The sequence below is a fragment of the Musca domestica genome, unplaced genomic scaffold, assembly GCF_030504385.1.
Source record: "Musca domestica strain aabys unplaced genomic scaffold, Musca_domestica.polishedcontigs.V.1.1 14, whole genome shotgun sequence".
Classification (NCBI taxonomy): Eukaryota; Metazoa; Arthropoda; class Insecta; order Diptera; family Muscidae; genus Musca; species Musca domestica.
The window spans coordinates 9,875,276-9,893,538 of NW_026712192.1; the positions used below are offsets into that span (position 1 = coordinate 9,875,276).

Genomic DNA, 18,263 nt, shown 5'->3' on the forward strand with positions numbered 1-18,263 from the left:
GTACTCATTACGAACTATAAATACAGAATTTGAAATAACTCCGGAGAATGTTGTTCCTAAAATCGTCAAAATATCGAATATAAATTGATATATTGGTCCTATATGAGTATCTGGGCATGCACAGAAACTTTTCTGTCATAGGCCGTAGTACTAATTACTAACTCTAAATACGAATTTTGAAACAACTCCGATGAATAATGTCCCCAAAATCATGAAAGTACCGAATATCGGGGTACCGTTATATGGGGGCTACATGATATCGTGGACCTATATACACAATATTCTTCCATGGAGAGATGTGCTTAGAAAGAACTTCTTGTGTGAATTTTCAGACAATTCCATTGAAAATGTAGCTAAAATCATCAGCTCACTTATAATTCAAGATCGCATCATGGTCACTTGCATAGTACTTCCTTTTTCAAAACTGTTAAAATTATATTAAAATCTAGACATTATATATTTGTTAAAATTTTGTCATTGTACCCTATTACATCACTACACACAATTATGAAAATGCATTATGTAATAGGTATTACAAGAAATTCTACGGGCAGGCTTTTATACAATGGCCCAGAAACATGTGTCTATTACGATTATCTGCATTATAACATTTTGTAATTCAGTTTTAATGGAGAAAAGTTTTTTGCCGCCGCCGCCACCCACGTGAAGAACGTGGCAGCTATATTGACACGGTAGCTATTTGGCGAACACAAAGCCTTTCGACGAAAAGGTGGGGGCGGAAGACAGAAGAAAGGTGTAGGCTTTATGCAGTAAGTCAGTGAATGAATCAGCTGGCGTCTGCATTGTCTAAGGCACCTGAGAATAAAAAGAGTAACAATTTCTTTTTTACTTTGGCCAATTCAAAAGAAAACACAAAGTTTTCTATTTATCTCATTTCTCAGAACAAAGACAATTGACAGCCTTAGAAAATTTGTTATTTTTTGACAATGATTGAGCTTAAAATTTCTGTCCCACAAAAAAAAAAAAAATAAAAAAAAATGAACTAGCAATTTTGGAAAAATTAGAAAACTTTTTTTTAAAGGAAACAACAACATTTTAAAGCACTCAATATATTTTTATTCCCTCCACCATAGTATGCAGGGTATATTAAGTTTCACATTCCGTTTGTAACACCTCGAAAAATACATTTTAGACCCCACAAAATTCTAGGTCGATTTAACGAAGTCCGTCCATCTGTGGAAATCACTCTAGCTTCCGAACGAAATGAAGTTAGTCGATAAAATTTTACTCAAATGTGTATTTTGTCTGCAGGACTTTTGGTAAAATGGGCCATGTAGGTCCACATATTCGTATAGCCCCCATATAATGGTACCTCCCGATATTATGTATTTTGATGATTTTAGCGACATTATTCACCGGAACAATTTTTAAATTAGTATTTGAAGTTCGTAATGAGTACTACAGCCTAAGACAGAAAATTGTCAGTCCACATCTTCGTATAGCCCCCATATAACGGTACCTCCCGACATTCCGTATTTTGATGATTTTAGAGACATTATTTACCTGAATTGTTTCAAATTTGGTATTTGAAATTCGTAATGGATACTACAGCCTGTGACAGAAAATTGTCTGTGGAGGTCCACGTCTTCGTATGGCCCCCGTATAATGGTACCTCCCGATATTCGGTATTTTGATGATTTTAGCGATATTACTTAGCGGAATTGTTTCAAATTTCGTATTTGAAGTTCGTAATGAGTACTACAGCCTATGACAGAAAATTGTATGTGCAGGTCCACGTCTTCGTATGGCCCTCATATGACGGTACCTCCCGATATTCGGTATTTCGATGATTTTGGCGAAATTATTTACCGGAACTATTTTTAAATTGGTAATTGAAGTTCGTAATGAGTACTACAGCCTATGACAGGAAATTGACATTACAGGTCCACTTCTTCGTATAGCCCTCATATAAAGGTACCTCCCGATATTCGGTACTTCGCTGATTTTAGCGACATTATTCACCGGAATTGTTTCAAATTTGGTATTTGAAGTTCGTCATGGATACTATAGCATGTCATAGAAAATTGTCAGTGCAGGTCCACGTCTTCGTATAGCCCTCATATAACGGTACCTCTCGATATTCGGTATTTCGATGATTCTAGCGACATTTTTCACCGGAATTGTTACAAATTTGTTATTTGAAGTTCGTAATGAATACTACAGCCTGCGACAGAAAATTGTCAGTGCAGGTCCACGTTTTCGTATGGCGCCTGTATAATGGTACCTCCCGATATTCGGTATTTCGCTGATTTTAGCGACATTATTTATCGGAACTATTTTAAATTTAGTATTTAAAGTTCGAAATGAACACTACAGCCTGTGACAGAAAATTGTCAGTGCTGGTCCACGTCTTCGTATGGCCCCCGTATAATGGTACCTCCCGATTTTCGATATTTTGATGATTTTAGCGACATTATTTACCGGAACTATTTTTAAATTTGTATTTGAAGTTCGTTATGAATACTTCAGCCTGTGACAGAAAATTGTCAGTGCAGGCCCACGTCTTCGTATAGCCTCCATATAACGGTACCTCCCGATATTCGGTATTTTGATAATTTTAGCGACATTACTCAGCGGAATTGTTTCAAATTTGGTATTTGAAGTTTACGTTTTGATGTGGCCCCATATAATGGTACCTCCCTATATCCGGTACGTTATCCACCAATTTTTTTTTTCAAGTTTCGCATTTGAATATTTTGATAAAAGTTGCCTATGCAGGTCCACGTCGTCGTTTTTTAAAAGTTTTTATTTTTTGAAAATTTCCAAATTTGTTCCAAGTGATGGAGGATATTCAAGGTTCGGCCTGGCGGAACTTACAGCTTTTTTATTTGTTTCACTTTATATTGTTACTCATGAATGAGTGACTGACATCTTTTCTGTTGCCTTATATTGTGTTTCTCTCTCCATCTACTATCTCCGATTACTTCTGTGACCGTGAAATATGACACTTAACACAATGTCTAATTTTGGCCTCCGCCATGTAGCACTCCTGCACCACAATTAGCGGAAGCCACTCGAATGAATGCGCTGCAAGAGGAGAAAAAAACAACCTCCAGTTTTCCATCAAAAATGAAACTGTCATCGTCGCATAGCTGGCGTCACACAAATTGCGACGTCATTGTCCTCGTCCGCTGTGCTGTGCAAAACAAAAGAAATTGAATACCAGCTATACCTAGTGTCGCGAACAGTATGGCGCCAACAAAATTGGCCAACATCTGTTATATTTTTATGTTGAAAAAAGAAACGATATTTTATTATTTATTGCCTTTATTAGACTTTTTGCTTTGCAGTTCGTTCTTTGATGCAGTTTTCAATGGCGAACAGAATTTTTTTTTTTTTTTTTTTTTTTTTTTTTTTTGAAAGAAACCTTGAAATGAATAGCATTATGTTTGTAATTACAGAACTTTCAAGAGTTCCATAATTTTTGGGGAGAGGCAATAATACGCATTGCAACAAAACCATGGTAATTATGTAGAAATACCAAAGTTACGAAAAAACCGGACAAAAAGGCAATTTATAATTGGTAGAAATTAAAAAAAAAAAACTTTTAAGAAGACAATCTTAAAAAATTCTGAAGTCTCAGACTACAAAAAATAATCTTCTATCGTAGTCCGGTACCTACGCTCTTGAAGTATTTTTAACAAAAATTCTGCAATTTTCGATATCGATTCCATATCTGAGCCCGAGTATCTTTCTGTCCACAATAACTATCTTCTGTAAAAAAACTTCCAGTAATTTATAAAAGAAATCCTTTTGGTCTTGAATATTCGAATATCATCTGGTATTCTATATAAAAAGCTTCTAGGCTATTATATAAGAGAAAAAAATTTCGTCAAAAGTCATCTAGAAAGAAAGCCCCCAAAATGCCTCTAATAGAGAAGGGCAGGATAAATGCTTATAGATCATACCATAAACTCTTCTCATAAAAAAGGAGAGAGGATCTGATATGTAAAGGATATGAGGGTTCTATTCTATAGATGTCATAATAGAATGCCTTCTCCTATCAATGTATTTATATATACTAAGAAAAGAGTAACGTTATCGGCTGATTCACTGATTGACTAAAATCTTGAAATTCAGGGTTAGAATCAGCCTTGGGGCGCAGGTGCGATATATGGTAGTTTTTATACCCTACACCACAAGGTGGTCAGGGTATTATGTCTTAGTGCATTTGTTTGTAACAGGCAAAAGGAAACAAGATAGACCCATAGTTCCTTTTGATGATCTGCATAGAATCACATTCTGAGTTGATTTAGGCATGTCCGTCCGCCTGTCCGTCTTTTCATGTATTTTTGTAAACAAAGTACAGTTCGCATTTTGTGCCCTATCCAGATGAAATTTTGCACAAATCATTTGTTTGGCCCAAGGACGAACCCTATTGAAATTAGAGATAATCGGTAAAAATTTAGATATAGCTCCCATATATAACTTCGTCCGATTTGCCATTTTATTGTGCACCAAACGTCTAATACTTGCCCAAATTGGTTGAAATTTTGCACTTACGACCGAATTGAGTCTAGAAGCTAGCATGTCAAATTTGGTGAAGATCGGTTCAGATATAGCTATAGCTCCCATATATATTGTTCATCCGATTTGTCATATTTGTTACCAACAGCCGTAATATGCACTCCGTAACAACTATATACAGGGAAATATATCAAATACAGCTCAGAAATATTTTTGCCAAATTTTATCGAGATCGGTTCCGATTTGGATTATCCGATTTCAAATTAATTGTGCACCAAATGGGCAATATAAGTCTAAATTTAAAAGATACAGATGCTTAGGCATATTTAGTCCTTTGAAATTTGAATTATAATTTACTTTAAGACTTTCTTTACTGGGTTTCTTTTGAAATTCGAACTAGAATGTTTCAAAAACTTTTAAAAGGTACTATATACGTTTTGGGGTTAACGATAGATCTAGAAGCGTAAAACTTTTTGAATTCCCAATTTAAGTTTGGGAAAAGTACTAAAAAGCACTAATTTGATACCACGAGGTTTTTTAATTGGAAATCAATGTTGGCAAGAAGGCGGTGTTGGAAATGCATTCTAAAGGGCATAAATTGTACCAAATGGAAGTAGAATTCATACATTATGATTTTGTGTGGCAAGACAAAAATTTGTTTTGGGGTCCTTGCAAAGGTTTAATATCTCAAATATTGAGGTCGTTCTGGAAATGCATACAATAAGTGAACGAAAACTACTAAATGGCACTAAATATGTATGATAGTGTAAGCAGAGAGCTGGAATTATAAATTTTGGTATTATAGTCACTGTGAGTGATTAACTTTCAGATAAAAATGTGGTTTTGAAAACGCGTGATATAAAGGGTGAGATGAAAAAACTGCAACCAACTTCAGATTGCTCTCATTTCTAAGCCACTCGTCCGACAACTGTTAAAATTATTCCAGTGAAAGCTCATTATATTGTTGACAAGCGTACAAAAGCATTTTGGTGAGAATTTTCCTGAAAAAAAGTTTTTCGTGATGGAATTCAGCGTGATGGTGTGATTTCTTTATATTTGGCTGGAAATCCACAAGTGGCTACAGTTAGAGCACTCCAGCATTTAAATGTGTGTAAATCTTTTGTGTCTCGTACCATCGCTCGTTACCGTAATACTGTTACTTACACCAGCACAACAGAAAGAAAAAAAGACTCAAAAGAGCTAAAGAGTTGCTTCTCTTTGGCCGAAATTGGGGAACTGCTGAATTTGGTTTTCTCCGATGAGAAAACATTCGTTGTCCAAACAAACAAAATGATCGTGTTTGTTTGCCAACGAGGTGAGCTGATAATATGCATGTTCGGTTGCGCACCAGAACTCAAGTGCCGGCCATGGTGATAGTGTGGGCCGCCATAACAGCCGATGGTCGCTCTCCACTCCCATTAATCGCATCAGAATAAATGCCGATTATTATAGAGAAAATATTCTGGAGGGAGTATTAAGTATAATACTGTATATATATAGTATATATTTTGGCCGCAGACTTTGGACATTTCAACAGGACACCATCGCCAACCAACAGCACCATCGCACTCAGCAAGGGCCATCCAAGAATGGTTACAAAATAAGGTTCCTCGCTTCATTTCCAGTGCACAATGGCCACCAAAATCTCTGGATACTAATCCGTTGGACTATTGTGTCTGGAGTATTTTGGCAAATCAAGGTTGGCACTAAAAATACCAAAGTGTCGATCACCTCAAGCAAGCACTTCGACGGGAATGGGCCAAAATACCGCAGAGCAACATTCGGGCAGCGTGTGACGGTTTCATTGGCCGTTTGAAGGCCATAATTCGTGCCAAAGGTGACCAATTCGAACAAATCTTAAATTAAACAAAAATTTGATGCTATTTCCGATATTTTTATACCCTCCACCTTGGAAAGGAGGGTATATTTACTTTGTCATTCCGTTTGTAACATCCCTAAATATTCGTCGCAGACCCCTTAATGTATACATATTCATAATCAGCATAAAATTCTAAGTCGATTTAGCGATGTCCGTCTGACTGTCTGTCTGTTGAAATCACGATACATCCCAAATTATTTGACGTAGAACGCCAAAATTTTGCAGAGCAATTTTAATTGCGTCTAGGATGGATGGTATTGAAAATGAGATATATCGGTTGACGTTTTGGTATAGTCCCCATACAACGGTACCCCCCGATATTCGGTATTTTGATGATTTATGCAACATTTCTTCACGGATGTTTCTGAAAATTGGTATTTGTAGGTCATAATGGATCCCAGTTCTTGTGGCAAAACATTGTATATATAGGTCCACGCTTTGGTATAGCCCCCATATTAAGGTACCTCCCGATATTCGGTATTTTGATGGTTTTTGCCACATTTTTTCACTGATTTGTCTAAAAATTTTTATTTGTAGGTCATAATAGGTCCTATTTCGCGTGGCGAAACATTGTATGTATAGGTCCACGCTTTGGTATAGCCCCCATATAAAGGTACCTCCCGATATTCGGTATTCTGATGGTTTTTGCCACATTTTTTCACGAATTTCTCAAAAAATTGGTAGTTGTAGGTAAAATTGGTATATGTGGGTCATATTGAGCTCCAATGTTTCCTTTACCCTATGGTGGAGGGTATTAAAAGTTTGGCCCTGCCGAACTTTATGTTTTTTTACTTGTTTGCTTTAATTCAATAAAATTTAAAAAAAAATGTAAAGATTATGCCGTGTGACCTTGTAGCAGTTTTTCTACCTCACCCTGAATATATTTCATCCGATTTGTCTACTTCACATAAATTCCTAATATAAACTGTTTTTGTTACGGGAGCTCTACTAGGGTAGGGTATCATTTAGTCAAACTGCTCGACTTTTGACCTTTCCTTACTAGTTTTACAAATAATGTTTTAGACCAAATTCCATCACATATTCCAAATTTCATTGAAATTTAACATACGCAGCCTGTTTGATACATCAAATACATGAAATCGACCGATTTTACGATTCACATTCCGTTACACATTCCAAATATGGTTCTCGATTTTTCAGTGCAATCTTTGAAACTTTGTATATATTCTACTCCGAATCCGATCACTAATCTAAATTTCCCTACCTTCTCATGTCACATGGATTCTAATTTCGTCACCACAAAATTATTGCAACACCCTGATTAATACGAAAAATTCCAAGTTCTAATTTCATTCATTGCACCGCCACTCTAATTTCTCATTATTTTCAATATTCAAATATTCGTGGCACTGCAGCATCCCCACCCTCCCACAAAGGTTATGCACCACGTGTACAATAAATATTTGACCGTCAATGTGTATCAAGTGCTCTGTAAATTTCGTTAAGGCAAATAACGACTATGCGTGTATACGTTTTAATTTCTGGCTTACCTTGTTCAATGTCGCCACCTTCGCTGATGCACAAACACTTGGCCGCTGAATTGCATTAGGCTGTCGACGACGACGATGACGACGATATGAAGCTCGTCATCGTTGCAAAGAACATTTTAATAAAGACGAATGGCAACAAGAAGGCAGTGGAAAGAACACAAAACACCCACCCACATACACACGACCGCCACCTACTGTTGCACAGCCTTTCGAAAAGTCTGCGTTTTCTCCCCTCTCTGGGGAAATGTTTAATACCGGGGGTTTTAGAATGGTATTTGGGCCAGAAATATGTTAATGTTAAACCTACAAATGCCACAACATGCTTTAAAGTGATTTACGTAATATATTCGTTTTTAGTTAACACACACACACACCCACACACTGTCACACAAAGGCGAAAACCAAAACAATAACAACAACAGCAACGGCAGGAAAATGTGACAGCTACAAACCAAACAACTTGTACAAGTGGCTTTAGTTTTAGATGGCTTAGACTACTATCCGACCGGCAGACAGAGCGACCAAACGAACGACCCACCGACCGACCGACTGAATGAGTGAGTGAATTTTTTAATACTTTGGCAAGTGACAGTTTCAACTGGTTCGTTCGTTTTGTTTTTTTTTTTTGCAAAGGCGAATCGTTGTTTTATAGACATACTGTTGCTTTGTTATTTTTTTTTCTCTCTTCTTCTCCTTCGTTTTACATTGCCTGTTTAAAAAATATGAGAATGAACATTGTGTGTTGCTCGTTTTGTCGTAATGTTTGTTTTGTGCCTTTGTGTTGGTTTATGTTGGATACCTGTGTAAAACATAGGAACATAGTAAGGCCTTACGTATGAGTAACGTGTCACTACGGAAATTCACATTATGTACACGCCACCATGGTGTTTTGTCGTATTCTTAAACAATGTTTTACCATTTTACCATTTTTTACGCAACGTTTTACAAATGACAACATTCGTTGGAGATTTTGTTTTTCGAACATGTATACTGCTTATGTGTCATAGTGCGATTTTTGTATGATTTCATATACAACAGTGTGGCATGACGAAAGTTGTCAGAAATAAAACAAAAAATTAACAGAACACATTTGTTACAATACATCAGTTTTGAAACGTTACAATTATAAGCATTCGGTGTTTAATATGAGAACCCTATGAGGGTCCCAAAATCATAATAATGACTACCGCATGGAAAAATGCTCGGTGATAGATTACAACATCAATACCAAAATATTGATATTTGTCCACTTGGTATTGCATTAAAGTTTAAAACTTAAATAATTTAAGTCTAGTATCAATCCCAAAAATTGAGGTTTTAACAAAGCGAAGGCTGGACATTGATACGAAAAAATCCAATACTTGTCTACATCTACCCAGATGATGTTAGACCAATATTTCAAGGTAAAAATACTAAACAAATTTATTTAAAAAACTAAACGGTTTGAATTCGGAAACCAGTAAGAAAAGTCGGGCAGGGCCGATTAAATAGAGGTCCCGTAACAAATATTTTAAGTGAAGTAGATCATACCAACTTTGAACCAAATAACATTGTTGTATAGTGCATAATATGACTTCGATAAGGAATATAATAAAAAATATTTATTGGAGTAATATATATACCGGACCGAGTTTTACCAAATGGTAAAATTCGGTTGAATATGAAAGAATCTATTCAGTTTGGGCTGATATTATATACATGGTGAGCAATAACCGTAAAATCGGATGATATATAGATCGAAGCTATATAAAAAGCTGATAAAATTTGGTATTTTCGAGAAGTATCTGATGCCTGGTATCAAATATCATTGCTGGTATCAAATATCATTACGCATTTGAGAAACTTCACCAAAATTTGAAGTACATGCTTCTGGGCAGAAATCCATCGGAAGTGCAAAAATGCAGACTTTTTTGGGCTGATTATGGCCTTTTGGAGCTATATCCAAAATCTGAACCAATGTAGACAAAATTGTAATCACTTATTTCTATGTTGTATCAGATATCTAATACCAAAGAACATTGTTCTGGAGTGCATATTACGTATGTGAGGAAACCCTGAATCGGATGGAAAATATATATGGGAGCTATAGCTATATCTGAAACGATTTTCCCCAAATTTGATGTACTTGTTTCTAGACTGAATTCGGTCGGAAGTGGGAAAATGTAGGTCATTTATACAGATATTGGCTATTTGGTACACAATTATCCCGAAATCGGTTTAAGATATTTAGGGGACCTATATCCAAATCTGAAGCAATATTGACAAAATTTGATACACTTACTTCAGAGCTGTATCTAATATCTGGTACCAATGATCATTGTAGTGGAATGCAAATTACGCTTGTGAGGGACTTTGAACCCAAAATCTGATAAAACGTATGTATGGGAGCTATAGCTATATCTGAACCGATTTTCACCAAATATGATGTAGTTGCTTCTGGACTAAATTCAGTGGGATGTACTAAAATTCAGGTTATTTGGACTTTTATGGCCATTTGGTGCACAATTAACCCGAAATCGGTTGAAGATATATGAGAGTTATATCTAAATCTGATCCGATTATCACCAGTTTCAATAGGGCTCGTCCTTGGGCCAAACAAATATTGTTTAAAAAATTTCATCTCAATCAGATAATAAATGCGACCTGCATTTTATTCACAAAAATTCATGGACAAACGGACTGACAAGTATAAATCGACTCCGAAAGTGATTCTATGAAGATCCTCGAAAGTAACTAAGGGTCTATCCCGCTTCCTTCTCAATGTTACATACAAATGCACAAAGACATAATACCCTTATCACTGTGTGGTGTAGGGTATGAAAAAGTCAAGCTTGAACTCGGCCGGTCTACTGGAGATACATAACGGTACTAAAATTCCATTTGAAAAAAATTGGAGGAGAAAACAAGTCAAGACCTCCAAGTTAGAAACAGTATTAAATTAAACAGGGAACTGTAGCTCTAAATTTCGTACATTTTTGGTGGTGGCCCATAAGCACAGTTGTGAAAAACTGCCCATAAAAGTAGGTTTGCGGCACTGGCTATAGGCGTAATCTCATTTTTCATTTTGCACCAGCGATTTCTGATGGGAAATTTTAAATTACGCTCGCTCTTACTCATTCTCTTCTGCGTGTCGTCAAAAATTTGTATCAAATGTATTAGCCTTTCTCACAAAAAGGTTCTAACTTTACGCATAGTATACACATCGTGTTAAGGCTATATGAAAAGAGAATTTTTAAGAAGCAGTAAGTTCGGCCGAAACGTTCTTTAAATACATCCACCATTTGGAACGAAGTTGTATATTTTCAATTTCTATACGACGTGTACCTACATAAGCATTGATTGTCATAAGCCATTACCATATTCAAACTTGAAACAGACGGTGAATAATGTAGCTAAAATCATTAAAACATCGTATATAGGGAGGTACCATTATTACTGAGCTGTGAGAGGACCTGGACCTGCATAGACAATTTTCTGTCACAGGCTGTAGCATCCATTACGAACTTCAAATACGACACCTATAACAATTTTGGTGGGTATTATACCTAAACTCGTCAAAATACCGAATATAGGGAGGTACTGATATATTGAGCCTATACGAAGACCTACCTGCAATTTTCTGTTACAGACTGTAGTTCCTATCACGTACTCTAAATACATAATTTGAAACAATTCCGATAAATAATGTCGCTAAATTCACCAAAATACCTAATATAGGGTAGTACCGTTATATGGGGGCTATACGAAGACGTGGACCTAAATGGCTCATTTTCTGTCTTAGGATGTAGTATCCATTACCAACTTCAAATACTAGATTTGAAAAAATTCCGGTGAATAATGTCGCAAAAATCATCAAAATACCGAATATCGGGGCGTGCCGCTATATGGAGGCTATATCAAAACGTGGACCTACATGGCCCATTTTCAATACCTAAAGTCCTACAGACATAATATACATTTGAGTAAAATTTTATCAATCTACTTCATTTTCTTCGGAAGCTAGAGTGATTTCCACAGACGGACAGACGGATGGACATCGCTATATCGACATAGAATTTTGTGCTGATCAAGAATATATATACTTTGTGGGGTCTAAAATGTATATTTCAAGGTGTTACAAACGGAATGACAAACTTAATATAGCCTCCATACTATGGTGGAGACTATGAAAAAGACGGGAATAAATTAAAAATATTTTTTTTTTTTTGTTGAATTTTAAAGCTCAAAACATCACAGCCACTAAATGATTGGGTTATTTTCAAACGTATTCAAACGTAATTGGGGTTAAGACGATAAACTACCGTATTCGCAAAAAGGCAGGGAAGATGTCTAATATACTAATTTACTAATTTCCAAACAAAAAATTCTTGTTGACGAAATATTAACATCTATACTAATGTATTTGTGAAAATATATTCATTTCATTTTCATGAAAGATATATTTATACTCAAATAACCCTAATTTATGCTCAAATAATTTGCTCTCTACATTTAGAATAAAAAAAGAAGAATAAAACCTTTATTAATCCTTGAGGTTTTCCACCCGTAGTCCAACTATAAAAAAGTTAAAATTAATTTTGTCGGCATTTTTCCTGTTTTAAAAAGGATTTTTCTCCTAACACAAACGAAAAGTTTATATTACAGAAAAAATGTATATACACAACTTCAACAAAAACTATGCCAGGCACTTTTATCCAGATTACTCAACGGCATAATGAAGTGTGATGTAAAACTTTAAATGGTAGAGTTATGCTGGAAATTTAATACACCAAAAAGGGGCGAAAACTTTCTTTCTCAGTTTTATGCGTTTTTCCTGCAGCTTTACAGTGAAAATGCTTGCTGGCGAATTTTAATGTTACAACATTGTGGAAAATATTTTCAACAGCGTCATAAAAAATGCGTAACATAAGTTGGAGAGGAAATCAAAAGGCTGGCAGGGGCGTAACAAGACAAGCTTCTTAGTAGGAGGTGCCAAAGCTGAAGGGGTTTGGAAGACAAACAACCAATTTCCTTCCTTGCCTGTTACTATTTCTAGGGAATATAGGCCCCCTTCCCCATAAAAATTATATGCCTACGCCAGTGCCTACACCAAACCTTCACACATGTTTGACGAACAGTTTTCCAAAAGATTTTGTTTTTAAATTCATGTTAGTTACATCTGAAAGCAGGAAGCCCAGCGGGTATAAAAGTTGGACACTTTACTGAAATTGCGTTGGCTGCAAAAACGTTCTTCACAGAATTTGTTGGAAAATTCTCAGTAATGAGAGGTGTAAACAAGTTCTCACATTCACACCATTTTGCAGGCGCAGACTTCATTTCAAAAGTAATGCAAATGACATTTTTTTTTTTGAAAATACACCCCCGACGTATGTTGAAATATTCATAAATTTAAATTGGTTTAGAATGGTAGGAAGAAAAGGAGAGCTAGAGCAGATCATATGCATATGTGACGAAAGGCACATAAAATACACACACTCACACCGAGAAACGAAAGCACCCATAACTCACATGTGTGTGTGTGTGTGAGCAAAGGTAAACGAAAACTGTGAAATATATTCAAATTTTTAAGCGTAATGATCCCCTAAAGGTATAAACTAATAGGCTTTATTACCACATAATTCATGGTTATGTCATCTGCTTATGAATGCATATGTCAAAGGTACATACATACATATATATGTGCATATATGTTGAAATTGGTATGTCACATAAAATTTGTGTTTATTATTTATTGTAAAGGTCACATGTATGTTTCATATTTTTCTGACAATTTTGATTCCAGGTTATCCAGACTGAGAAGGGGAAATGAGTTATATTTAATTTTACTACAGCCGGAATAATATATGACGATTTAGCCTTGTCGACCTTGAAAGGTTGAAAAAAAAAGCAAATTGAATTAGTAACTCAACAAAATTTGCTGCATTTTCCAATATTATGTAAAAATAACCAGTAATGAAAGGTTAAAAAGAGGACGAGGCCGACTATATGATACCTTACACCCCTAGGCGCATTTAGTAGAGCTCCCGTAACAAACAAGTTTATATTGGGAATTTATGTGAAGTTGATCATGCCAACTATGAACCTTATTTGAATAACTTCAGAGTAGTCAAAATTTGGGACCTACAGGGGAGATAAAAAACTGCAAAAAAGTCAAACGCCATAATTTTTACATTTTTTTTAATTTTATTGAATGAAAACAATAAAAGAAAATGTAGGAAATAGCATCAAATTTCAAAATAAGTTTAGATTTGTTCGAATTAGTCACTTTTCGCACGAATTATAGCCTTTAAACAACCGATTGAAACGAAACCGTCACACGCTGCCCGAATGTTGCTCTACGGTATTTTGACCTATTCCCGAAACGAAGCGCTTGCGTGAGTTAATCGACACTTTGGTTTTTTTATACCCTCCACCATACTATGGAGGGTATATTAACTTTGTCATTCCGTTTGTAAATCCTCTAAATACTTATGTCAGATCCAATAAATTATATATATTCTTGATCAGCGCAAAATTCTAAGTCGATTTAGCGATGTCCGTCTGTCTGTCTGTCCGAGATATAAGGCTAAAATTTTGCACACATGTTTATTTTTCCAGTAGGCAGGTTAAGTTTGTAAATGGGCCATGTATGTTCACGTCTGCGTATAGCCCCCATATAACGGTACCTCCCGATATTCGGTATTTTGATGATTTTAGCGACATTATTAGCCGGAATCGTTTCAAATTTGGTATTTGAAGTTCGAAAGGCATACTACAGCCTAAGAAAGAAAACTGTCTGTGCAGGTCCACGTCTTCATATAGCCCCCATATAACGGTACCTCCCAATATTCGGTATTTTGATGATTTTACCGCCATTGTTCACCGGAATTGTTTCAAATTACGTATTTAGAATACGTAATGGGATCTACAGTCTGTGACAAAAAATTGTCTATGCAGGTAAAGGTCTTCGCTTAGGCCCCATATATCAGTACCTCCCTAAATTCGGAAATTGTTTGAGATATCGTATTTGAACTTCGTAATGGATGCTACAGCCTATGACAGAAAATTGTCTATGCTGGTCCAGGTCTTCGTATAGGCCCCCAGCACCCCCTCAGTACCTCCCTATATTCGGTATTTTTACGTGTTTAGGTACACTACCCACCGAAATTGTTTGAGATGTCGTATTGGAACTTCGTAATAGATGCTACAGCCTATGACAGAAAATTGCCTTTGCAGGTCCAGGTCTTCGTATAGCTCCGGTATAACGATACCTCTCTATATACGGTATTTTAATAATTTTAGCTATATTATTCACCGTTTATTTCAAGTTTCGAATTTGAATATGGTAATGGCTAATGGCAAACAATGCCTATGTAGACCCCAATATAACGGCTATATTCGGCATTTTTAATAGTTTAACAGAATTTTTAAGAGTTTTTTTTTTTTTTTTTTTGAAATTTTCCAAATTCGTTCCAAATGGTGGTGGGTATTCAAAGTTCGGTCCAGCCGAACTTACTGCTTTTTAACTTGTTTAGTCCCAAACTTGCTTTCCAAAATACCCAAGACCCACATCATCACCGCTTGAGTTCTGGTGGCCAACCGAAGGTGCACATTTTCAGCTGACCTCTTTGGAAAGAAACCACGACTATTTTGTTTGTTTACAAACTGCTGGACAACGAATGTTTTCTCATCGGAGTTCACCTCTTTCGGCTAAGGAAAGCAACTCTCTTTAGCTCTTTTGAGTCTATTGTCTTTCTTTGGTGATGTAAGTTCTTGCACTTTTTGAATTTCAATGGCTTTACCCCGGGAACATTTTTCAATATTTGCCGAATGAATATTGCGATATGTTCAGCTCACAAGCCATTTTTCGGCCACTGCGACGCGGATTTCGATCAAGTCGCTTCTTTACTTTTCCAACCATTTCTGCTGATATTGCTGTTTTCTTCCGTCCACTTCCTTGACGTCGGGCTACGCTGCCGGTATCACGGCAACGAGCGATGGTACGAGACACAAAAGATTTATTCACATTTAAATACTGGAATGCGCTAAGGATAGCCACTTGTGGTTTTCCAGCCAAATATAAATAAATCACACTATCACGCTGAAATTCCATCACGAATAACTTTTTTTCTGGAAAAGTCTCAACAAAATGCTTTTGTACGCTTGTAAACAATATAATGAGTTGTCACTGGAATAATTTTAACAGCTGTCGGACGAGTGGCTTAGAAATGACAGCAGTCTGAAGTTGGTTGCAGTTTTTTATCTTACCCTGTATATTCGCTACAACAAGGAACGTAGGCCTAGGTTGACTCTCCATGATAGTGATTTATTATCGATGTAAATTGTATAACTATTTCAACTGGAAAATGTTGTCTATTTGGTCAATTCTCAAATTGGCTTTGGATACTTGATAAAAACTAAAAATAATAAGTAACAATTAAAAAATATTAAGTTTGGCAGGCCCAAACGTAAATTTACATAGAAAATTTTCTGCTATAAGGTATTTCAAATTCCGTTAGAAATGTGGCTATCATCATCAAAATATCGATATATTGTGGGGCTATATCAAATCTGGCGGATCTCCTTCTTCGTCTTGAGGGACAACCTACTTTAAACAAATATTATCGATTGATGTCCTTAAAACTCTATGCATGATTTCAACTACATGTATGGAATATTTTATAAGTTATCACTTTTAATTTATGATTCGCATTGAGTGATAAATGACATGCACTCATATAAGTTGTGAAAAAATGACGAATACTTTCTCATTCCTTAATTTGTTTATATCATAAATTTTAAACACCACATATGCATCCCAAATATTTTCATATATACTACGCAGTCTGATATATATGAAGGATTTATATTTGTATCATTAATTTCTGTTGTTTAAAACCACACATTGTTGGCCCCCAGAGGAGAAAACCACAAAAACTATCCACACAAACGCACACACACACATGCCGCAGTGGTATGCCATATTTATGGTTGTCAAAAATGTTAAGCAAAACCTATCTGTAATGCTATTAAAATTTTACACTACAATTAATTATTGTATTAGGTTTTAAGAGGCAAATTCATAAAGTGTCAACGAAAAGGAGCAACAAATATTAAAATTACTTACATTTGCAGCAGTAATAATTAGATGTTAGTTTTATTCTGAAAGGAGAAAAAAATTGATAATATTAATTATTAAAATTCTTTATAAAAATAGTTAAATTTAAAATTTAAGGGAAAACTTGAGAAGTGTGTATATTACAAAGTAAAATGTCTTATTTACGCTATGGGAACTTTTTAGTTAGTTAAGTGAAATATTAACCCGAAATGTTATGGAGTAAGGAAAATAGGGCTATTTTTTTTTTTTTTTTTTTTTTTTTTTTGTGACAATTAAGTTTTCAATTGTCTATATTAAAACAAGTAAAAAAACATTAACATCGGCCGGTCCGAGCTTTTTATACCCTCCACCTTAGGGTTAAGAAAACATTAGAACCAATTATGAGCAACAAATACCAATTTGTAGACATAATCGTGGGAAAATGTGGCAAAAATCATCAAAATACCGAATATTGGGAGGTACCGTTATATGGGGGCTATACCAAAACGTGAGCCTATACATACAATGCTTTGCCACACGAACTAGGACCCATTATGACCTACAAATACCAATTTTCGGACAAAGTCGTGAAAAAGTGTGGCAAAAATCATCAAAATACCGAATATCGGGAAGGTACCGTTATATGGGGTCTGTACCAAAGCGTGGGCCTATACATACAATGCTTTGCCACACGAACTAGGACCCATTATGACCTACAAATACCAATTTTCAGACAAATCCTTGAAAAAGTGTGACAAAAATCATCAAAATACCGAATATCGGTACCGTTATATGGGAACTATACCAAAACGTGGACCGATATATCTCATTTTCAATACCAACCATCCTAGACACAATACAAATTATTCTTCCAAATTTTGACGCTCTACGTCCAATAATGTGGCCTGTATCGTGATTTCAACAGACAGACAGACAGACGGACATCGTTAAATTACAATTTCGATCTTAGGATTTTATGCTGATTATGAATATATGTACATTATGGGGTCTTCGACGAATATTTAGAGATGTTACAAACGGAATGACAAAGTTAATATACCCTCCTTTCCAAGGTGGAGGGTATAATTAAAAAACAAGCTAAAAAGCAGTAAGTTCGGCCGGGCCGAACTTTGAATACCCTCCACCATTTGGAACGAATTTGGAAATAAAATCCTTAAAAAAATCTGTTGACATTTTAAAAATACCGAATATAGGCGTTATATTTGTGTCTATACGACGTGGATCCACACAGGCATTGTTTGTGATAAGTCATTACCAAATTCAAATTCGGAACTTGAAATAAACGGTG

General features: G+C 35.7%; 1 protein-coding gene across 1 annotated transcript in view; it reads right to left on the bottom strand.

The window, feature by feature from the left end:
• The window catches only part of LOC101890888 (uncharacterized), a 518,720-nt gene that overhangs the window by 200,112 nt on the left and 300,345 nt on the right, over positions 1–18,263 (bottom strand). The window contains exon 6 of the mRNA XM_059119171.1: positions 16,985–17,019. The gene's annotated coding sequence lies outside the window, so the exon portion shown is untranslated. The remainder of the gene's footprint in view (positions 1–16,984; positions 17,020–18,263) is intronic.